Here is a 25,016-nt window from a genome sequence, read left to right on the forward strand (position 1 = left end):
AAAATAGACAAGGGTGTGTGTGTTTTTCTAAAATAAAAATCAGACCCTTGGTTTTGTTGACGTTGAGCAGTAGGTCGTTCTACTGCACCACCCTGCAAGATTGTTGAAATTTGGTTGGTTGTCTGAGTTGTGTCCATGTTGGGGGATTGCAGTCATGGGGGTACAGCGTGAACAGCAAGATACTCTAGTGTTGAGCACAAGAGTGGAGGAGGCTTGACAGCCAATCGAAATGGTCTGGGGTTAGTTTGTGAGGAAGTTCAAGTCCGCCAATCAGTTTCATGGGGGAGATTTTGTTGAATACTGAACTGAAAACAGCAAACAGCATTCTGATGTGGGTGTTGTTATTTTCAAGCTGCGTGAAGGCTGAGTGGAGGCCAGTGGAGATGGCATCCTCTTTGGATCCTTTCGTTCTGAATGCAAAATGATGGTCCAGGCTGGCTGGGATCTTGTCTTTGACATGCTGGAGAACTGAATGAGTTTTGTCCTTCAACTTCAAGAAAAAAAATGTTAATCCATTTATTGATTGCTGACAGAAATTTAGTAATGGAGTTTATAGGTGCAGTATCATTTGGTTCAGCAGAGCTGTACAGTTGGGTGTCATCTGCATAACTAAAGAGCCATACATGATGTGATAATATGTTCTAAAACCTTACTGAAATTCCTTCTCCATCTTTTTAAGTATCTTACTGATGAATTGAAGGTTGGATATAGCTCTTTTAAAGGGATTTGGGAGGATGCCTGTTTGCAGAGCAATATTTATAGTCTTCAGGACATGATTTGAAAAAAAAAATGTCAAACTCCCTCTTAAAAATGATGTAGATACAAAGTCACTACATGTGGTGTACGAGTTGGACTCAGTGACAGTCTTGCAAAGCTCAGTTGATGTAATGCAAGAGATTTTTTACAGGGTTTGCTGAGCTCTTCTGTGTTTACCTCAGCAGCAATTATTTAAGTATAATATGAATGCAAATCATACCTCTCAGAAAATGTAATTTCCATCTTAATGTGGCAATGAAAGCATACTTAACAGTAATGTATATGTCCATGACAGGGTGGAGATATTTTCTGGTTTATTCTGTGAAAACCAGGCCATAGTTATCTGAAAATATGTGTGGAAGATCAGCAAATACATGGAAGACATACAAGGAATGGGAATTTCAGAACAAAATATGTGAATATTGTGAGGGTTAAAAGCACTGCTAAGGACCTCATATAGTTCTGATATTGATTTTTTTTTTTTTTTTTTTAACTTGGTATCTGGTGGAATCTTAACAGCAGTGACAAAAACACTGGTGAATTTGCTGGCACATAATATCACTGACATCTTAGAATTAAAAACTGTGCCCTCCCATCATCTTACCAGAGTTCTGTTTTCTGTTGGTGCGGAACAGCCTGCCCATTGATTGCAATACCTTAATAATAATAAGAATAAGAATAAGAATAAGAATGATGTATTTTATTTGTATTGCCCTTTTAATCATAGATCTCAAAGGGCTACAGAGAAAACAAAAGAAAAAACAAAAGAAAAAAAAAACATATATGAAAGACGAGGGTTTAAAACAAAAAACTTCTAAAAGGGGCCAAAAGCATTGCTAAAAAGAAATGTCTTAAGACCTTTTTTAAAACAGTCAGTGGATTGTGGTGCCCTCAAGGTGTCAGGGAGGGCATTCCACAGACATGGGGCAGCAGCACAGAATGCCCTATATGCCATGGTCTTGAGTCTGGTTCTCGGTATATGGAGGAGGTTTGAGTGAGTAGAGCGGAGGGAGCGTGTTGTGTTTTGTGGGTTGATAAGTTCTTTGAGGTGGGGGGGGGGGGCAAGTCCATTGATGCATTGGTGTGTGAAGAGGGAGACCTTGTACTCAATCCTGGTGGAGACGGGAATCCAGTGGAGTGAGTGGAGAATGGGGGTAATGCGCTCATGTTTCCGCACTCTCATCAGGATCCTAGCTGCAGAGTTTTGGATATACTGAAGCCCATGGAGACTCTTGCTAGGGATCCCAATGAGAAGTGCATTGCAGTAGTCCAGTCTGGAGGAGACAAAGGCATGAACCAGCTTTTCGGCATCTGAGAGGGAGAGAATGGGGTGGAGTTTGGAAATGTTATGGAGATGGTAGACGGAGGTCTTGCAGAGCTGATTTATATGAGCTTGATCTGAGATGTGATAGAGCCAGGTTTCTCTAAAGATGTAGTCACAACAGTCACTTTCCCTTGTATTTTCCTGTGGCTGGGAGCCAGATGTAGGCTGGGTTGTCAGGATTCGGTTTTTGTGTTTTCCCTCATTATGGTCCGACATTGTTTTCTTTCCTTCCTCTCTGTCAGCAGGCAGCACGTGACAGAGAGGTGGGGGCCGATCTCCTCAGGAGCGAGCACACACCTGCTTCTCATCTACTAATCAGCCAGCTCCAGACTGACTCCTGTGCCAGACTATTCTTTGTGCTCTTGTCTCACGAATCTTGCTCCAGAAAACAATCTCCTGCCTCTCTCAGCGTATTTCTGCGTTCCCATTGTTATTCGTGTTGTTCTTTAGTGATTTTGCTCCTGGACACTTTGAGTTTCATTTTTCTCTTGAGTAAATGATCTGTTATGGTCTGTGTTTTTATTATGTGTTTTTCTGAGTGTTATGTGATTGTTTTGTAATGGCTCTCTCTCTCTCCTTGCCTGCAGTGGAGGTGCTGCTAGCTTCCGACGCACCTGAGGCAGATTTCCACTGATTTCCTCTCACTCTTAGACCCCGTTCTTATGTTTTCATGCGGTTTGGCCTCTGGTTTACATGCAAACTGAGTTTTTTCACAGAAAACGATCATTTTTAAAAACTCCAGCCAAAGTGGAGATTTCTGAAAATGCCGGTAATGTGTGTAAACAGGGTTAAACAGCATTTTAGGTTCTGAAACATCACAACTTGCGACTGAATACCTAATGTCATGTGAGCGACCTATGTTTACACTCGCGCTCATAGGTTTGGCATAGTTATGATGTGCTCGACGGCGGATTTATCCGAGTTCACATTAACAGCGACATTTCTGAAAACGATGTTGTGTGCGCTGTGCAATGTTATTTTTGAAAATGGAGGGGCCAAAATATCCGTTTTCCAAAATACCCTGCTAGGTGTAAACGTAGAATGAAGTAGCATGGCAGCATGGGCACGCTGCCAGATTGTCAAAGCTGTTTTGCCAACACTTTCCAGCCATCTTGCTCTTGTCCTTGTGCCATACTCATCTCGCTCTTCATAGTCTCTTAGTTTCTCCGTATTGTCTAGTCTTTGTAGTCTGAGTTTTTGTTCTGGTCTTGTCTGCGCTAGTACAGGTTCTGTCTTCCTACCCGCTCGCCACGGTGTAGTGAGTTTTTGTTTTATTGGGCTGATTTTGTGTTTATTGTTATCTCGAGGGATTTGGTAGTGACAGTCTGAGTTTGAGTTCCCTGAGTGTTTTTGTTTATTTCTTAGTTGAGGGTTTTTCTTCCTACCCGCTCGCCACGGTGTAGTGATCTTTTGTTTTATTGGGCTGATTTTGTGTTCCTGTATTTTTTGTCTGTAATAAACCGTTGTTGTTTAACAGCTCCTTGTCTCCTGCTGATTGCCCGCTCCTCTGGTCCAGCAATAGCATTTATTCTCCGGAATCATAACATTATCGCCCTTGTGGTTTTTTTGAGTTTTTCTTTATTTTGCAAATTTTTCCCCTCTGTGGCGATTTTGGTTCGTTTTACTTTGAAGGAGTTTTTCCCTGATAAGGTGATTTTCTGTTCAACTAATAAACGGTTTTCATACGGCTCTGCAACTGGGCCCAGGCTCTTCCTGTCCACACATAACATGGGTAGTGGAATAGCCTTACCTCCAAGCTGGGTTAGGTTAGCTCTTAAATTCTCTCTCTTCCTGCAACAGTCACAGTGCAGCAGCATTTGGTCTGACTGGTCTGGCAAACTGGTTGAAAGATGCCACGGACCATGGTCATCTCAAGGTCCACCACACACTGAAATATCTACACATTCTCTTCCACTGTTGTATTTCTGTCATTAGTAATAAGTACTTTGAACAAAAAAATGTTTGAAGGAGCTATTAGCCGCTGCTTCTGCATGCTGCCATGACCATGGTCATGGCAATCATTTCAGGTAGGAAACAAATCACCATTTTATTCAGATTCTCTAAACCACTTTTTTTTTGGAGAGTGAAAGTAAGCACAACTGAAATGCTGATAATAACCCCCCATTTCCCAGGAAATCAGTAGACATACATACAATAAGAACAGTAGGTCAAAGTTGAAGCAAGAAGTGGGTCTGTAACTGTAGTGGATGTTTATGGATGTTTGCTTGACAGACTAGGAGGAATTTCATCATTCACCCTTGTTTTCTCTTCCCGATAAGCTTGACTAACCTGTTTATTTGTGTTTAACTTGTCTGATTCCCTATGTGCTTTTGGCCTAAATGGACAACTTTTGACCAAACGTGCATTCCTTTATTTCAGCATATGCTATGTTATTATTACTTATAGGAAGGATGGCCAAAACTGAAAATAGAAAAACAAAAAATATTGAAAATAAGACTCAAGTTTTGTTAATCTTGAATTTTTCTTCAACAAAAACTCTTACTCTTAGTTTGGTTTTAAATACATTATTATTGGGCAGGTGATGGCATGTAACGCCTGCCAAGCACTGGACAATCAAAAATGGCTTGATCCATCATCTGGGGAAATGCTGTATGCTGTAAAGGGAACCCTTTTTCATCAGGCACCGTTGGAGAGACAGTGTATGACTCTATGAAGCATCATATCCAAGGGCAAATCTTTAGAGTGTTTTTTGTAATTGAAATTTGGAGTTTCATCCCTTATTACTGGAGAACCCTCACATGCCTCACTGTGCCCCTTCCTAATTATACTGTTAGTGATTAAAACATGCTGGCAAGCCAAACTATTGAGCTGGGTTGGTGCTCCTCTAATTAATTTGCCTTCCTTCCCTGGGCACATTATGCTATTTTCTCTTCCTTTCGTCTAACTTTAGAAAGAAGTGTTTTTTTGACATTATTAGTTATCTTAATGGGGAGAGAAAACAAAAATATATTTTCAATTGAGTTGAACTGACAATTTGATTACAAAACAAACACTAAACCTCACTGTTTGTATCCTTCGTGTCATTGGAGTAAAAAGAGGGCTGCTTTACCATCTCAGCAAACTGTAACATGAAGTCCCAGTGGTAGAAATTTACTCACTGCTCTCTTCAAGAGAGATGAGAGGCGAGTGGAGGAATGAGGACCTGAGTATTGAGAGCAACCAGGGAGGACAATGAATCATGCAGGAGAAGCAATGCCTGAGGGCCAGAGCAACAAAGCAAGTACTATGCATGGAATAGCTGATGAGGGGGGTTGGGGGTGGAAGACAGACCAAGAAAGATGTGTGTCAGAGGTACCTTAATAACAGACAGAAGAGGGTGAAGCAAAGCACAGTGGGATGAAGGTGTCTAAGATTCTACTCAAGACTGTTCTAATTGGCAGAAATGTCTCTGCCTGTAACAGTCCAGTCAGGGACATAGAAAAGCCACAGGGCTCAATTTCTGTTCTTTGTGGACAACCCTTTCATCATTTTCAACAGCTAAAAAAAAAATGTAGAGCTTTGAGTTACAAACAATAATTGACTCATATTTCAGGCTATACAATGTCCCTGTAAAAGGTAAACACCTTGATATACTGAACAGATTTTGTATGCTGAAATAACTGACCACCCAGTTCCCAGTGGAAATTATTCTCTTGGGCATATTTTGTGTATCCTGGGGACACTTCAGAATACCCCAGTGAGAGCAGGAGGCTAGGAAGAGGGAAATCTGGACAAGCAAAAATAAAAGTATACAAACACGTTTGACACTACTGTCTTCAAACTAAGACAGATATGATCCTGTCACTAGAAACTAATCTTTGGGGTTATTATTGCCCTCATCATTAGTGGGCAGTCAATGATTTCAAAGGTCAACAACATCCTCTACCGCACATAATCATGTCTATTTTTTCTCTGTAGTTGTACAAGGGCATCTCCTTGGTCTACTTCTCTCTCCCGTGTCTCTTAGTGGAAGCTAATCTGGCCTCCACTTAGGCCGTCTGGTGATGTGCCTGAGAGGAAAGGCTGCCTCATTAGAAGATGCCCCCGCAGCTGCCAGTAATTGTGGAAACCACAGTGAAGCATTGTGAACTCAGCCTGCTCCCATCAGTGAGAAAGCAACAAGGACGGCATACCACTGCCACACACAAGCTGCTGTGATTCAGGCCTAACACTCAGGACTGTGTGTTTGACTTTTCTGAACCCTGTTTGTTTTTGATGTTACTTTAGACAGACAGGTTCAGATAGAGTTTGACTGGGGTTAGTCCATCATGACCTGAAAAAGTCATAATGACTTAAAACTCTTGTTTTTATTGTACTCTATTTTTGTAATGTTTACCTCAACTGCTGTGAAGAATTTTAATTAGAATTAGGTTAAAAAAAACTGTTCTGTGTCAAGTTCTGTAATGTCCATAAGAGGTTCCATGACTACTTGTCACAAAGTCTGCCATAGTCCTCAATTTCTCCCTGCAGTCACACCCCCAGCATTGCAGTTGTCCATCCATCTACCAAGGAAGGAGGGAAGAGTTGCACACTCTTAACTCTATCAGGAACTTTTGATTTCAGATTTTATCTTTCAACATTTCAGTGCGGGCTGCACGGTGACGCAGCAGGTAGTGCGCGTGCCTCACAGCAAGAAGGTCGCTGGTTCGATTCCCGGGTCGGGCCTTTCTGTGTGAAGTTTGCATGTTCTTCCCGTGCATGCGTCGGTTCTCCCCGGGTACTCCGGCTTCCTCCCACAGACCAAATACATGCTCAGTTGACTGGTGACTGTGTGCTTGTGCCCTGCGATCGGCTGGCGACCGGTCCAGGGTGTACCCCGCCTCCCGCCCGTTGACAGCCGAGATAGGCTCCGGCCCCCCCCGCGACCCCGAAAGGGATAAGCGGCATAGAAAATGGATGGATGGAACATTTCAGTGCATTTGGCCTTTCTCAGGATCACAGGCACTTATCATCTGACCGATGTATAGCATATGTAGAGCAGCTGTAAAACTCATAGTGTTCTCATAGTGATCTTTCTGAGTTTGATCTCTATGGTAAATGCACAAAATGTTTGGACATTTACCAAACATATCCTGCCAGAAACTCAGGGAAGTGATCACAGATCTCTGATGCTATTGCTGCTATTATCAGTAGTACTTTGTAAGAGTTGCAAATAAAATTATCTTAAAATTGAGAAGAGTAACAGAACTCAGAAGCTGTTGTGGTCAGAAGCACAAAGAAAAACTATGATCCACGAATCAAAAACAAGACACACAACCTAAATTCAAATACAGTCATACTGAAACTGTAAATATTGATGCGAATCACATTTCTTTGCATTTCACACTGTAGCTTTTGTGTAGCAGTTTTTGTTAGATGGATTGTAATCCCATATTTCTATTAATTTTTATTAATGAAAAAAAAAAGGTTCCTGTTGAAATATTTGAATGTGTATTTTTTTTTTAATATATATTTTTTGTTTTATGTTTGTATTCTGCAACTCAATCAGAGCCGCCCATTTGACAGACAGCTGGAAATCCTACTATATATCCTACATACACGAGGTCATGTAAACTGATTTACATATTGTATACCTAAACCCAACACCTGGATCATCAAAGCAATATGTGTCCTTGTTTTTTCCAAAAGAGAAATACTATTAAGAGTTGTGACAGTGCACTATAAGAAGTGATTTTGGAGAGTGATAAATGTAATCTATGCAAACCGTATAAAATTTACTTGATTCGTTAACAGTAAGAACTGTTACATGGAAAAATAGGGTAAAATATACTCCAAAGCTGTGAAGCGAGCGGGACAGGGAACTCTTGGACTGCCATCTTCTCGCTCCGGCTGCTGTCGAACAGCAGAAGTAAAAGTAAGCTATTTACATAGGGCAATTGCTGTGTATAGTGCAAATGCAAATGGTAATCTCTGAAATGTTGAAATATTCCACTTCACTCGTACTCGGCGTGAGTCTGTGTTTCGTGCCATTACTTGAAATGAAAGTTTGAATCTGTCCCTGGCGGCACCATGGCTGTCTGGACCGTCTGGACAAATTGCTGCACTGAGAAACAAACATAACTAAAACTTAGTTTTACTTAAAGGGTAAGTAGGGTTTGCAATGAAATGTGTTCGCGGTGTGGATTTTACAAAATTAGTCAGCATGCATGACTGTGTCTGACTGCTGGTTTTAAGGTTAGGAACTAGTCAATGGCGGCTTTTTCTAATGTTATTGAATGGGCGGAGGGTTTGAATAGGCAACACACAGATTGTAAGGGGGATAGTTCAGCTTTTTTTAAGTGTGGTTGTATGGTAAGGTATAAGTGGCCATTAAGTATAATATGTGCAGTAGAAAGGTCTCTGCTCTCTCCCACTGAGAGACACCGGGGCGCATCACGCTTTAAAATTTCCACCACAACTGGAACAGCATCAAAATAATATACTGTAGGGGGTCACGTGATGACAGCCTAGGAGACAGTTGGTTTTGCAGGAGCTCCACCAACACCCTAAATATTTATTATTCTCTTTTAACTACACTGTTTTTTTTGTAGTAACAGTGCAGTGGTATGACTCTTGAGCATTTCTGGTCGAAACAAAACCAAACAATGCCGAAGGTGTTACGGACTCGGGAAGTAGGACTCAGATGCAGAGACGGTTATCACAGTTTATTTCGAAAAAGTAACAACAAAAGAAGTAACAACTGAGGAAGCCAATATAACGGGAACGGAGTCAAGTCAGTCTCTGCTGGAGGACACTCGACAGCTTCTAATGAAAAACACAAAACTCCGTTAAGGGAAAGCACACAGGCAAAAGTCCAAAAAATAAACGCTGGAGAAAACTCGACAGTCACCACACAAAAAACAGAAATCTCCACTCGGGGAAAAAACTCACAAGGCAGGATGAAACTCAGGTGCTGGAGAAAACTCAACAGTCACTGGTATGGAAACAAAAGCTCCGCTGGGGGAAAAAGCACACAGGCAAAACAAAAGAAGCACAAGTGCTGGAGAACCACTCGACAGGCACTAGAACCAAAAAACTCCGTAAAGGGTTAGCACACAGGCAGGAAAACAAAAACTCACAAAATCACAGCGTGCACGAAGGCAAGAACAGCTGGAGAACACAAGGCAGGAACCTGGAGATAAATGCTGAGGCGAGAAACACTAGCATGAGCAAAGTGACCATCTGGCATCAGAGTGTGGGAGAAGCATGCTTAAGAAGGAGAGTCCTGATTAGGGGAGATAGGTGACAGGTGTGTCAGGAGCTGCTCAACCCCAGCAAAGATCAGCCCTGCCCCTGCCTTGTTCCAGCCCTGAAAAAACACACAGAACAAAATCAGAGCAGATCACCAACCACGGCCACAACAGAAGGGAAAGATTAATAAGTTGCAAAAGCCAACTGACGACACGGCTATGGAGCTAGCCAAACATGACTGCGAGCATGAAGAAGACAGCGAGGAGGCAGAGCTTGAACCCGGGCTCGCTAAAGTGCTGAACTTGATGACCACGACACTAATGGCGACTATTAACGACAAACTCGAACCTTTAGCTAAAACAGTCCTCTCATACTACCGAGCTGAAGAGGGCTAACGACCGCTTGGACGAAGCAGAGGCTAGGATGCTACAACTTGAGACCGCTAACGAGCCGCAAGCTAATCGCATAACAGCTCTGGAGAAAAAAGTTGAATCCCTCCTCGACCATATAGACGATTTGGAAAACAGAGGACGGCGAAAAAATATCCGCATCTTCAACCTGCCTGAGAAAATGGAGGGGAGAAATGCTGTGGACTTTTTTGAACACAGGCTACCCGATTTTCTCGACATGGAAGCCAACAGGGGCGAGTCAAGCTAGAACGGGCTCACCGCTCTTTAATGCCCAAGCCCGGGTCTGACCAGCGTCCGCGCCTGGTCATCATTTGTTTCCATGCGTTCCCAGACAAGCAGAGAGTGATGGCAGCGGTTCGGCGTAAAGCAGCAGGCAGAGATATTACTGTGGAGGGAAGAAAAATATCCTTCTACAATGACCTATCCGCCGCAGTACTTCGTAAACGGAAAGAGTTCAATGAAGCCAAGCAACATCTCAAACGAATCGGTGCTGATTACTCCATGCTCTTCCCCGCAAAGCTGCAAGTGTCGTTTAACGGCACCAAGAAAATCTTCCTCTCCCCCCACAGAGGCTCTCTCCGACCACAGAGAGCTAAGTGTGGACACTCAGTCATGTACTCCGGTGACTATACTCTTTGATTCATCTTATATTCATGTGAATGACTATTCGCTGTCATAATGTATGTTAAGATGCCACCTTGCTTAATCATACTAGTGTCCATCCAGTTAAAATCTATCTCATTTAGATGGCGATTTATACTTTAAGAATTGTTTTGTTTATGATTAAATAATTGGGTGTTGCTATGAGCCCCGGTCAACTGGGTTATGTCACTTGCTTTGTTTGCATGATGTGACAAACTCACTTGGCTCTAATGGAGATGGCTTACAGAACAGCAATCCCCCACAATCTGGGGAAGGACCCCCATTATCCATCCTCTTTTCTTTAAACATTTTATTTTTTCTTTTAACATTTTTAGTTTCTTGTTGTTATGGTTCTGTGTTTCTTGTAGTTCATGCACAGTACTGGTCTTTCACGGTTCAATGTATCATGCCATCATATTTGGACAAAGATGCCACCTCTGTTCATGGAATATAAGGGGTTTGAGGAGTAATGTGAAGTGTAGAAAGGTTTACTCTACTGAAGAGGGAGGGAGTGGATGTGGCTCTACTACAGGAGTCTCATTTAGATGACAATGAGCATCTCAAACTTAAATACAGTTGGGTTGGCCAGGTGTACTTTTCCTTGTTTACCACCAGAGGGGTTGTTATATTGATCCACAAGAATCTACCATTCCAATTAAAAAAGTGTATAAAGGACAAGTATGGAAGATTCGTGATTGTAAATGGTGTCTTAAATGATAAAGAAATTACTATTATGAATCTTTATGGCCCACCTAACTACTCACCAGATTTATTAACTAAAGCATTTTCAGAATTTGCAGAAGTATCTTCTCCACTTGCCTTGGTGGGAGGCGACTTTAATTGTCTACTTAATGTAGCAGGATGAACGTTTTGGTCACCGGGGCTTCCGTTATGCATTGAGGTGTGCCGGTATAAAAGCGGTCGTCCGCTCACCGTCTCCTCCTCTGCGCTCCTATCGTTGCCTGTGTCACTTCCGGGTCAGAGGTTGTGTGCCCGACAGGTATGGCCGTACGCTGCCTCACCACGCTGGTCAACGATTCGTTTATTTATTGAGGACTGAGTCCTTTTATGTGTTATGAGTGGTTGACTTTATTTTATTTTATTTTTCTTGATTACTGCGCTTGGGTTTATTTTTTTTTATTTTATTTATGTAGTTTTATTTTGTTAATCCCTAGTCACTTCCTGTATTGAGGTAATTGAGTTTCGTTTTGTTTTTTTTTATTTTTCTCTATTTCTGGTTACATTAGGCAGTCATTATTTGATATATGGTTCACATCTGGGACCTGCCCATTAATGGTGATTTTGTTGGGTTTTCTTTTTTTTTTAAGTGTGTGCAACCTTATTAATCTGTGTTCTTCTCTTCCTTCTCAGTTGCTGTAGGCCAGTAGTGGCGGTGCTGGTGTCCTGGTGGTGGCATCCTCCCTCCTCGTCCTGTCTTGCTGTGTCCCTGGGAGTGGGTTTTCTTCACTGAGTGTGTCTGCCACATGTGCCTGGTGATTTGAGTTTCTGCTTCTTTTTTTTGTTTGGTGGATCCCTCCCCTGCACTAGCCTTCGTCCATCCACTTCGGCCTCAGCCCTGATTAGGTTTGCACTCTTTTGGTGTGAATGGGTTTTAGTATTGTGTTTTTTTTAATAATATGAATATTCAATAAATTGTATTTTAAATTTGGAACCACGTCTCGTGCTCTCGGTAACCACAAACCTGTGTGCCTTGTGTCTCACGAGTAATTCCCTGGGTGAAATTCCCAGGGTGGCGTTGTCGAGCTCTCTAGTAATATTAGGAGTTGTATCTGTCCTTTTGACCACCTCCTTGCAACATTAACCCTCGACTTGATAGACATCCCCCACGAAATTCTCCCCTGTCAAACCAGGCTAGAGCCCTTTTGTCAACTTGTGGGGAACTCAACCTGGTTGATGCATGGTGAATATTACATCCATCTGATAGAGTTTACCTTTTACTCCCCTCCTCACAAGTGCCACACACAGATTGATTATTTTTTCATATCTCAGACTGTGATGCAATGCGTATCTTACTGCTCAATAGGCATTATTGTGGTTAGTGACCATGCAGTTCTGCTCCTAGAACTGTCTCTTGACATAGAATCAACTAAAAGTAAACGCTGGAGATTTGACGCGCGTCTCCTGAAAGACAACAAATTCATCTCTTATCTGAAAAGCGAATTTAGGATGTTTTTGTCTATTAATTCACAATCTACCCACAACCCATCCTTACTGTGGGAAACTTCTAAAGCGTACATCAGGGGTATAATATCAGAACAATACGTAAAACTTGAAAAAGAACTGTCAGATATTAAAAGTGTACTTTGTTCAACATCAGACCCGTTACTGTTGCAGAGAAAGTGTGCCATACAGGCTGCTCTGGATACTCTACTAACCCAACAGGCAAAGAATGCTCTTTTCTCAAAGCAAAAGCTATATGAGTATGGGGATAAGCCCAGTAAATATTTATCTCATTTGACCAAAACTAAAACGGATTCTCAGGTGATTTATTCAATTTTAGATGGGAATGGCACCCGCCATTCTGATAACAAAAACATCAATAATACCTTCAGGCAATTTTATGCTAAATTATATGAATCAGACCAACCTGAGGGTGTCACAGACAGGATGGAATCCCTAAAAAGGGAGATTAACCTTTCCAACCATCTGATTCCCAAAAGTGTGAATTAAATGCTCCCATCTCCAGGGAAGAGGCCTTATTAGCACTTAAATGCCTGCAACGAGGCAAGGCACCAGGGCCTGATGGCTTGAGCAGTGAATTTTATCAGGAATTTCAAGATGTGCTAATAGACTCCTTCTTAGAAATGTTGGATCATTCCTTTATCACTGATAGCCTTCCCAACTCATTAAGAGAAGCCGATATCACTTTAATTTACAAAAAAAAAGGAAAGTCCCCTGAAGACTGCTCAGGATACAGGCCTATTGCTCTTCTGAATCAGGACATTGAAATATTATCCAAAATTTTAGCATTACGTCTTGAAAAGGTTTTACCTTTTCTTATCAGAGAGGATCAGACAGGCTTTATCAAAGGTAGGAGTTCTAGTCACAATGTTAGGAGGCTTCTACACATTATCAACATTTGTCAGACACAGCAAATTGATAGCATGGTCATCTCATTGGATGCAGAAAAGGCATTCGACCGTATCGAATGGTCATACCTGTTTAATGTCTTACATAAATTTAATTTGGGAGACAATTTCGTCAAATGGGTCAGACTATTATATAAAAGCCCCATGGCTGCAGTCATCACCAATGGCTATGGATCTGACAACTTCTCACTTCATCGCTCGACACGTCAGGGCTGCCCTCTTCGCTCTTGCAATAGAGCCTCTTGCCGAGGCCATAAGACAAGACCCTGAAATAATAGACTTAAATGTGGGTGGGATCCAACACAAAATCTCTCTTTACGCCGATGACGTTTTACTTTACGTGCTGGAGCCTGAACCTTCTGTTTCACGTCTTGTTGATGTAATCACTATGTTCGTTGGGTTTTCTGGTTATAAAATCAATTTCTCAAAATCTTTGGCAATGCCAATGGGAGGCCTTAGAGACAAAATTAACACACTGCCGTCATTCCTGTTTAGATGGTCAGTCACAGGTTTTATATATCTGGGCATTAACATTACTCCTTTGTTTCAGGAAATGTTTAAAGCTAATTTTAACCCCCTCCTAGACTCCATAAAGAAAGACCTGAACAGATGGTCCCCACTCCCCCTGTCACTGCTCGGTAGAGTCTCCATCATCAAAATGAATATTTTACCGAGATTATTATACCCCCTGCAAATGATCCCACTACTCTTATCAGGCAAGGTACTGAAACTTCTCAATGGATGGTTGAGTGACTTCATTTGGAACAAGAGAAAGCCACGGCTAAGAATAACAAAACTACAGCTGCCTAGTTCGAAGGGTGGTCTAGATCTTCCCAACATCAAATGGTATCAGCTAGCATCCCATTTAAAATCACAGACCTCAGGCTCCCTGTCAGGCCTTTTGGCCCTTAAAGACCTATCTAATACAGTAAAAGCATGGTTTATTACACAAAAGCTTGAAAGGAGGTCTGGAGAAACATCTCCATTGATTCCAATCCAGGGCAATCCTAACTTTTTACCAGGTGTGATGGATCTTGGCTATAGCACTTGGACAACTCAAGGTATAAAGAGGATGTGTGATTTATTTCAGGGAGCATCCATGTTATCATTCGCACAACTTCAAGAAAAATATAATCTCCCCAAACACAATTTTTTCAAATACCTACAGATTCAAGACTTTATAAACAGGGAAACTACTCTCAATACTGATTCCACTACATCTGCAGTTGAACAATTACTCCTCCTTGGCCCAGCTAAGAAATGCATTACTCACTTTTACAATGTTTTAAGCCAGACAGATGGGATAAATGTACAAGATGTTGTGTTGACGTGGCAATGTGAACTTGGTATAAGCATTAATGGGGATAAATGAACTAAGATATGTACTCAAACAAAGAAAATTTCTGTGTGTAACCATGCCAGATTGCTGCAATTCAAGATTATTCACCGTTTACAAATCTCTCCTAACAAAAGACATAAAATGAATTCGCAACTCTCACCTGCATGTTTAAAATGTAAAATATCAGTGGGCACCTTTACTCATTGTATTTGGTCTTGTCCTAAAATTCAAGCATATTGGATAGATGTTCTGCAAGATCTGGAAAATATATTTGGTGTTGTGTTACACATGGACCCTCTTTCTTTAATCCTGAGTTACCCCAGTCAAGATACTATTATGGATGCCAACTCTACCAGATTGTATAACATCCTTACATATGCAGCAAGGAAGAACATCTTTTTGTCCTGGATAAGCGACAACCCCCCCACTAAATCAAACTGGCATAAGATAATTATGGATTGTTTTCCCCTTGAGTACTTGACCTGTTTGCTTCACTCATTAGAAAGACATGTTATGGACATTTGGACTCCATATCTTCGCTTCTCTAATTCCACAGTAGCCTCATTGCTCTCAAGTGCTGTCCCTGACTAGCCTCTGACTGTATTTTTCAGTACCGGTACAACAATGTACCTACAACTTGATCAGAATTGTGGTCCGGGGTGTATTTCCTCTTTACTTTTTTTTTTTTTTAAACTATTGCTCCTGTTTCCATTGAGCAGGCACTCTCATTATACTGTCCAGGTGTGTTGAATTATGTATGTGTACTTGCTGTGTAGACCAACGTTGTGCTGTGCAATGTTGTTGATGTTTTACTTCTGTTGTTGTGTTAATATAAAAAGCTTAATAAATATATTGAAAAAAATATATATATACTGTACTTTAATTAAAAATGTGTATGCATTTTGTTTCTTTCTTTTAAACGTAGGAATGTGAGGACTACACAGACAAAACGATGAAGGTGATCGTGATGCACAATATCATGGCTGAAGAGGATCCATCAGATGTGTCTATTGTGATTGAGGGGAACCAAGTGATGGAAGGATGTGGAAGGCGAACAAAGGCATGTGTACTGCTGATGGGACTGATATATGCCCTCAACCTCGAATATCCAAAGCAGCTGAAGAACACGTTTGAAGCTTTTCAAAAGCTTTTCTCGGAACTTGATGGAGCAAAACTACTGAAGAAGGTCCACAGCCTCAAAAATAAGCTCATGCAATAGACACACTAGATGGAGTTGTGATGGAGTGTAGTTTTTTATTTTTCTACTCTTCCCTCCTCTGCTCCACACAGACACATACACACCCACAGACACAATTATATAAATATGTACAGATGGATACGTATGTCAGAGCCTCTCTCAGCCCACTCCATTGCTCTCTGATTTCCCCAGATTGACAGAAAAAGAACACCGACAGAAAGTGGCCAGTCTGGTCAATACCACTGAGTGTAGCCGAAAGAAATTTGATCTCTCCCTCTATACCCTACTCTTCCCCTCCCCGTTTGTTTGTTTCTTTTTTTCTCATCTTATCTCTGAGAGTGAGAGCAAGCACAGAAACTAAAGAATGTTGGTGTTCATCTGCACTAGTCAATTATCCAGAAACAACATTTGAAGCTGTTAGCTTAGTGAGTTCTAAAACAGGCTAATTCCATGAAATGTTGTGTGAAGCTGTGGTATTGCACTTTATTCTGTGTTTTTTGATCATTTGGTGGATCATTGCTGCATGTAAACAAGGCGGTTCAGTTATTTGTTGTATAAATGCACCTGGACTGCAGATTTGGTCAGTCACTGTTGTGTAAAGCTGAAGAGACACAAGTAAGAGTTTGGATACATGAAAATCTTCATGTGATTGGACATCCCTTGGAGCTCTGCTCTGATCTCCTCACTTCTCCTTTCATTTCCTCTTCTTTTCTCTCCTCACTTCTCGTCTTCTCACTGATCTCCTCACTACTCCTTTTTCTTATCGAGCAATCTGGACGTCCTAAAACAGGAAGATGTTTTATTGTCCAGAAACAACATTTGAAGCTGTTAGTTTAGTGAGTTATAAAACAGGTTCATTACTTGAAATGTTGTGTGAAGCTGTTTTATTGCACTTTACTCTGTTTTTTTTTTTGTGTGTGTGTGTGTGTGTGTGTGTGTGTGTGTGTGTGTGTGTGTGTGTGTGATGATTTTATGGATTAAAAACATTGAGATGATAACCAACTGAAAGTCTTTTTTGGGGGGTAAATCTTACCTTATCTGAATAAGTAATGGTTACTAACTGATACTAATTAACTTTTATTAGTAATTATCAGGTATTACCTACTAGCAATTAAGAGATAAGTTTACCCAATTTTATTGAGTAAGTAGCTGTTGAATATATACATAAATGTGAGGTCAATTTAACCCAATTTATTGAAGTATTTCATAGCTTTTTATTTCAGTTATTTTCTACTCAATATATTGAATTAAATCTACCCAAAAAAGTCAATGCAAATTGTTACCTCAGATTTATTAGGTAAATTCTATAGGTTACTTATTACAGTGTAGTGGGAGGTCACCACTGAGTCTGCACAAATTGTGAAGGCATTCTGGTTTTAGAGTGTAGGTGATTCTTTTACAAGCAATTCTCAAAACTTATGGTGAGTAATTGGAGCAGATTGAGAACTTCCACATCAATGCATTGCTGTGAGTTCCTGAGGTGATTCTAATCAGACACACATCCACTGTATATCATCATCACCTACTGAGGGCTGGTGCTTGGATGCTGCTCAGCACAGCAAGCAGACTCTGCTGATGAAGGCACTGCTGTCTGCTAAGTAAACACATTATTACCATGCACACAAGATGCTGCAATATAAAGATCTGCAGTACTAAATACCTTACGGTCTGTGTGCCTTTAACCTCTGTATTACATGGCTGAGAAAATATATTCAGTCATCTGATGTATTAACATGCATATCCACACAGAGTGGGAGAACCGTCAAGAAATTAGTGACCTGTATGTCTGCAAGTGTTTAGCCTAATGTATGTTACCAAATCCCCAGCAGGAGGTCGATGTTATGAAACACTAACCTGTCTGTCCCTGGTGTTTTCCTTTTTCCTGTTTCCCCTTCCCTTAGCGTTATTTGTCTGTCTGTCTGTCTGTCTGTCTGTCTGTCTGTCTGTCTGTCTGTCTGTCTGTCTGTCTGTCTGTCTGTTTGTTTGTTCCCTTGTCTGTCTGAGGCTCGATGTGTCTCTACACTTGGCTGGCTCTGCCTAATCAGCTGCGCACCTGTGGCGCATCAGGCTGATGAAGGTCTGGAGTATTTAAGGTTGGCTCTTGGCTGGTTGCCAGTTTGTCCTGATCTCGTCCATGATTTATACGTATTTCCCTGTGTGAGTATTGCCAGGACTATTTTGCCAATTGCTTCCTTGTGTGTGCTGAGATGTGTGCTTTTTTTCTCTCAGTGCCTACCAGCCATGTCTGGCGTTTGCTTTGCCTTAACCCGTCCAGTTGTGTTCTTTTGTTATTTTTTTTTGGTTCTCCCACTTTTTTCTTCTCTCTCTTGTTTGAATACAGGAACCAGTGGGGCTTTAAATGACAATCCAGGAACATTCAAAGAGACAGCTCCCCCACCCTGAGTCTCAGCTCTACCTGGTTCCCTCCTGTCTCCACACCGGCAGCTTACACCAGTCCATCTTTGCACTCCATCCATTTGTCCACAGCCTGGATTTCTCCCTTCATCCTTTCATCCCTCACCCTTTCCGCCCGGCCCCTTCATCCCTCACCTCTCATCTCTCGACCCTCATCCCTCTTCCTTGCCTCTCTCACCCCTCATCCCTCAGTCCCAATTTTCTCCCCCCGCATCCCAGTGTATCCTCCTCCATCCATAATATGCATTAAACCATTATAAGTGACCAATGGTAGTGAAATGTTTGGTCTAATTCTAATTAAGAAAGCCAGAAATCCTGACTGACAAATTACTGAAAATTCATAACTGAAGAGAGAATGAAGCCCTTATTTGAAATAGTCTTATATTAGTGACAGATCTGTATTTATTTATTGATTTATTCATTATTATTTGTGTATTTAATCACAGTAGTTAAGCCATTTTCTATGGAAGGTTTCTATGAATAAACACATAATACAACAATATTTGATAGTAGGAGTGTGTGGACATGGGATTTGTTGACAAAAAAAAAGAAAAAAAAGAAAAAGGTGGACTATTGCAACTCGTATCCTTTAAAGAGTTGATAGTCCCAATCTCTGAATAAACAATACATTTCTAATATGACCTTTACAGTTATTGAAAACAAGTGTGGGTAGTTGAGATTTTTATTGTGTTGGTACTGCTGGTGGAAGGATCAGGGGTCACCAAATAATTAGGATTCATTCCCTGTTGGCAATGAATATCAATAATATATTTTTTAGCATTTTCATGGAGGTCAGGCCCCAGTGGGTGAGAAGTAATTATTGCCTGATGGTGGTACTGGAATTGGATGAGAATGACAGAATGTTAGCTTCAGTTCAAAATGAGAGACCATCCATCAGACCAGATGACACCTGTCAGCATGTTGGTGATCTGACAAAATAGTACTAGTAGTCATTACTGCAATCCGCTATATTGCCAAACCCAGTTCTCTCATACCCTGTGTACCTTAGCATCATACACACAGGGCTTTACACAAGGATATGGAGTATGGTGTAAAGTAAAAGTCTAAGTCTAGCAAGGCAGTGGGAAAAAGTAGCCACATATTGAGTTTGCCAACTGACTGTAAACAGAGGGCTCTATTTTCGTCCCGGGTCGGGCCTTTCTGTGTGAAGTTTGCATGTCCTTCCTGTGCATGCGTGGGTTCTCTCCGGGCACTCCGGCTTCCTTTCACAGACCAAAAACATGCTCATTAGGTTAATTGGTCACTCTAATTTGCCCCTAGGTGTGAGTGTGAATGGCTGTCTGTGTGTATATATGTTGCCCTGCGATCGACTGGCGACCGGTCCAGGGTGTACCCCGCCTCTCGCCCGCTGACAGCTGGGATAGGCTCCAGCCCCCCCGTGACCCTGAAAGTGATAAGCGGCATAGAAAATGGATGGATGGATGGATGTATGGACTTTCAAAGCTGGTTTCAAACTCTTCATTGTTCTTGTAGAGCAAAAAAAAAAAAAAAAAGTGAATTATTTTCTTCCATTGTTTACAGTTGACCTTCAGTTTGTCTGCACCTGATATTTTTCTTGACTCTTTTCAGGTTTCATAAAATAACTAAACCAGTTAAGCCACAGTCATTTGTTAAATTCTTCAAAGAGCCCTTTTCCTTTAACACTGCATGAAAAATGGCATTTCCGTCAATCATCATCACTGTATATTACCGTGGAAGTTCTCTCTCAGTCCCTGTGACCGTGACGTGTTAAAATGCAAATGTAAATGCTGCAAGCTATATGAATGCAAATTGGGATTTTATGTGTGTGTGTGTGTGTGTGTGTGTGTGTGTGTGTGTGTAAGTCCACTGCTAATTCTTTAAGTAGGAATAAAAAGGGAACACACCAAAGTAACTTTTCTTTTTTTTAATTTTCGATGTCAAACCGTTTAAAGAAGTTTACATTTTTTATAAAATATGCAGGTACAAAAATAGAAAATCAAAATACCGAGCAAAATCACAGCATGTTTTTCTTTCTACACAACAAAAATTTAAAATTGAAATTCTGTGAGCGTGATCTTGCATATGATTGGACGCCTCCAATGACGTCAGCAGAAAACAACCTTGGCACATCTGTGAACGCGAATGGAGTTTGGATCAGAAAAGTTAGGTTAAACTTTAACTCTGTTCATACAATGGCCGGACGTCATCTTTAGTTCACCCCAGAAGGCACTTGTCTGCAACGAGTGGACGGCCTGTCTGCGGAGCGACCATATCCAGAAAGTCCAAACAATTTAGAGAAGAAACTGCTGAGCGCACTGGATTGTCTCAGTAGGTAACGCAGCTGATCATGCAATTGGCGGCCGACTTAAAAGGAGAAATGGTTGAGATAAAAGCCAGACTGCTCGCTCTGGAGGAGCAGCCCCGACTGAACTGCAGCTGTTGAGAAGACCAGAAGAGACGGGTGCATAAGTTGCAGTGAGTAACGTTAGCATTTGATACTACATTGTGCAGTTTTTTTGGCCGCCAAACCTTTACTTTCCTTATTGCACTACGTTCTGAGCATTTGGTAAGCATTCATGTCACATTTAACATTACAATGTATTTTTGTATTTTAAAGGAAAAGGTGCAGCGTCTGCACAACAGTGATGCAAACGACAGGCGACATGAACCTGAGCAGGGGTAAGTTAATAAAATACACAGAATATATTCTGCAGAATGTAAGTAAATGTAAACGTTGCATGACCTGTTTGTATTCTTTGTGTTTTACATACTGAACTTGTCCCACAACGAAGCGGTGACATCACATTTGATGGCGACTTTAACTGGGAGTGCAGACATGGATGGTGTGGACAGAGGAGTCCCTTTAAGTTTTTTTTTTTTTTTTTTTTTTTTTTTAATTTAACCCCTTTCTGTTGTATGTTGTTGAAAAATCAATGTTGAGAAAAATTAAGTTATCAAGCCAAGTTTGTTGAGTAATGACAACTTGAATTTTGTTTTAAACCCATCAACAATGAATTTTGAGTTTAAATTGCAAGCAAAATTAAGTTGATGTAACTAACATTAGTATTTGATCAAAACTTATAAAAAAATAAGTTTGTATCTTACAAGGTTTATCTAAATGAACTAATTACAATTTTAAACTTGCATCCATGTATTAAATCAAGTGTTGTTAACAGGTTCTGAGTTACTTTTTAGCATGTATAGGAGCCTGACTGACCTGTGAGGTGAGTAGTTAGTTCCAGATTTAGTGACGCTAGTGACAAATGGCAAATAGACTGCATTTATATTGCACTAGCCTAGCCCACTTTGACCTCTCAGAGTACTTTACAACACACTGCATGGTAAAATAATACAAGTGTGGTGAGGAGGTGATGAAAAGGACAGATATTAACTCCTAATATTACTACAGAGCTCGAAAACACCACCCTGGGAATTTCACCCAGGGAGTTACTCTTGTGAGACACAAAGCACACAGGTTCGTGGTTACCGAGAGCACGAGACGTGGTTCCAAATTTTAAAATACAATTTATTAAATACTCATATTTTCAAAAAAAAACAACACAATACTAAAAGCCATTCACACAAAGAAAGGGCAAACCTAATCAGGGCTGAGGCCGAAGTGGATGGGCGAAGGCTAGTGCAGGGGAGGGATCCACCAGCAGAAACTCAGATCACCAGGCACACGTGGCAGACACACTCAGTGAAGAAAACCCACTCCCAGAGACACAGCAAGACCAGGCGAGGAGGGAGGATGCCACCACCAGGGCACCAGCACCGCCACCACTGGCCTACAGCAACTGAGAAGGAAGAGAATAAAACAGATTAATAAGGTTGCACACACCAAAAAAAGAAAGAAAACCCAACAAAATCATCATTAGTGGGCAGGTCCCAGACAAACAATATATCAAATAATGACTGCCTGGTGTAGCCAAAAATAGAAAAAAAAAAAAAAAAGAAAGAAAACAAAATGAAACTCATTTACCTCACTGCAACAGCTCGGAATTAACAAAATAAAATTACATAAATAAACTTGAAAAATAAACCCAAACACTGTACTCAAGAGAAATAAAATAAAATCAACCACACCCATTCAATCGCTCATTCTTTATAAAAGGACTCAATCCCCAGTAAAAAAAAACAAAACAAATCGATCTCGGCCGTGGCACATGGCCGAACAATCGTGCACAGAGGACGTGACGGCCAATCTTCTTACGGCCGCAGGACGCCATAACGGCTAGCAGCAGCGGATACGCGCCGCAAACGCGGTGCACACAAAGCAGCAGCGGTGCAGCAAACACCTGATTCAGAAAAACAATGTTAGCATTTACTAACGATGCTAAAATTAGTACGGTTGCATAGTACATGCACATACCTTATTAGCGGCAACAGACACGCACACACTGACCAGAGAGGGGGGAGAGGGCGAAAGGACTCCAGGCAGCTGCGAGCATTTACCTGTAACCACGTTAGAATTAGCCACCTAGTAGCACCAACCACAACGCAGACAGAGATGCCACTTACCACCGCCAGATAATCACGGCGCACACAGGGAGCACGGAGCAGCACACAGTCACCCTATAGCACAACACAAAATGCCTTAAAATAACAATCGGACCAAAATGACCAGCGTGGTGAGGCAGCGTACGGCCATACCTGTCGGGCACACAACCTCTGACCCGGGAAGTGACACAGGCAACGATGGGAGCGCAGAGGAAGAGACAGTGGGCGGGCTACCGCTTTTATACCGGCACACCTCAATGAGTAACGGAAGCCACGGTAACCAAAACGTTTATCCTGCTACACAAGCAAAGGAAATGAAGAGATGCTCATGGTAACGATGGTAAGGACAGTGACAGCTCTAACTAGGATGCCAGTCTTGCTCGCTCCCACAGCTTATATTTGCAACCCGACCTATGCTATTTCCTGGCTTTTTCCTGCCTTTGCATATTTCACAGTTGAACTTATTTAAATAGTCTGGACCACTTACAAATTGTATTTTAATTGTAGTTGTAGCAATTGAGAATTTACTCATACGACTATTTCCCACCTAAAATTATGATTTTCACTAAAAGACTGACACATAATTAAGCATCCAACTGAAAGATAACTGACCATGCAGTTAATGAAGATAAAACACAAGAACTGAATCTGATCCAAACATCAACACACTTGATCAGGGGCTGTGATTTATAATCATTGACCACAATGGATTCTTCTAAATTAAGATGAAAAACACACATTATTATTGCTTAACTGATGCTTTTCTTTCTTACTGTGTTTTAAAGGAGGATTAGCTCTAAAATGCTGACATCTTTCTCAAGAGGCTCCAATCCCATTTCTTCTAATCTCCCAATCTATCTCTTTAATGCATGGGGAGATGTGTTGTGAGGCAGAGAGCTTTATGTCTGAGCATCAGCACCCCAGAATCTTTATTGGCTGCACACAGAGCTTAAGGTTGGATCAAGTCTTGTTTGGATGCTGACTTCCATTGCACTCCTCATCCCTGGAGGAGCAGCAGCAGGGCTTTTGCTATCACTAGTTTGCTTAGAACTAATGAGACTAAAATATATTTCTGTTTGACTTTAGATTCCCTGCACTATTCTTCTGTGCCGCATGTCAATTACCCTTCATAGTCTTGACCCATTCAATAGTAGGTAAAAAAACAAAAACAAAAATAGCAGCACACACTTTTGGACAGTGTCATGTCATTTCATTGTTTGTTTTGGATTCTGCACCCAGAAAGGGGGTTTCTGATGTTGACAAGCACTTTGTTGGAGACATACCATAATACCTTAATTCAACAGGGACCACTAGAAGGATGACACTAGTGACCATCTTTAAAGAGAGACAGAGACTGACATCTCCCTCCACCTATGACCGCCCATTATCACGCTCCGTACTTTATGTCATGTGATGACAACCGAGTAAATGGCTTTCAGTGAGCAAGATGACAAGACACAGCTGGAAGCTCAGTAAACTGTTCAATTGGAATCAACCAATTGGAAACCTAAAGTATTAAATGCACATTCAATTAAATTGTGTAAAAATCATACTGATTATTACTTTAACCATTGCCATTTGTCTGGTGTTGGTGCAGTCTGTCTGAGAGACTATTCATTACAAAATTTTCCATAATGTGATCAAAACTTATGAAACAATCTGTGCAATAACCTGTGCTATAATCTGTGCAATATTTCGGTACATAAAAATTGTCGGTATATAACAGCCTGTAAATACTATTTTCCGGTACATAACAGTCTGTAAATACTATTTACAATTTTTTTAGGATGATGTTTCTCTTTTTATCCCATCCTTTTGTATACACTTGCTGTGTTAACTTGCATGCACTTGTTGTTTTTTAACACTCTATTCATTTTATTAATGCTGCTGTGAAATTGGAATTTCCCCTCGCAGGACGAATAAAGGCATATTGAATTGAAACATGGGTTTGCTAGCTGTACCACTGGACACACAGAGGTGATAATATTTGGCCAACAATAAATTGTATTGCTGCATGATTGCTCACCCAGTGTCTAGTAGATAAATTGATAAAGGCCACCAGCCATAATGGTTGATGACTTTTGTAACTTAGTGTCTGAATTCCTTGTGTACAACCTTTGTGTATTTGCTTGTTCTCACACATTAAATCTACTGGCTGCTGTACATTCTA

The sequence above is a fragment of the Chaetodon trifascialis genome, chromosome 22 (assembly GCF_039877785.1).
Source record: "Chaetodon trifascialis isolate fChaTrf1 chromosome 22, fChaTrf1.hap1, whole genome shotgun sequence".
NCBI classification, from domain to species: Eukaryota; Metazoa; Chordata; class Actinopteri; order Chaetodontiformes; family Chaetodontidae; genus Chaetodon; species Chaetodon trifascialis.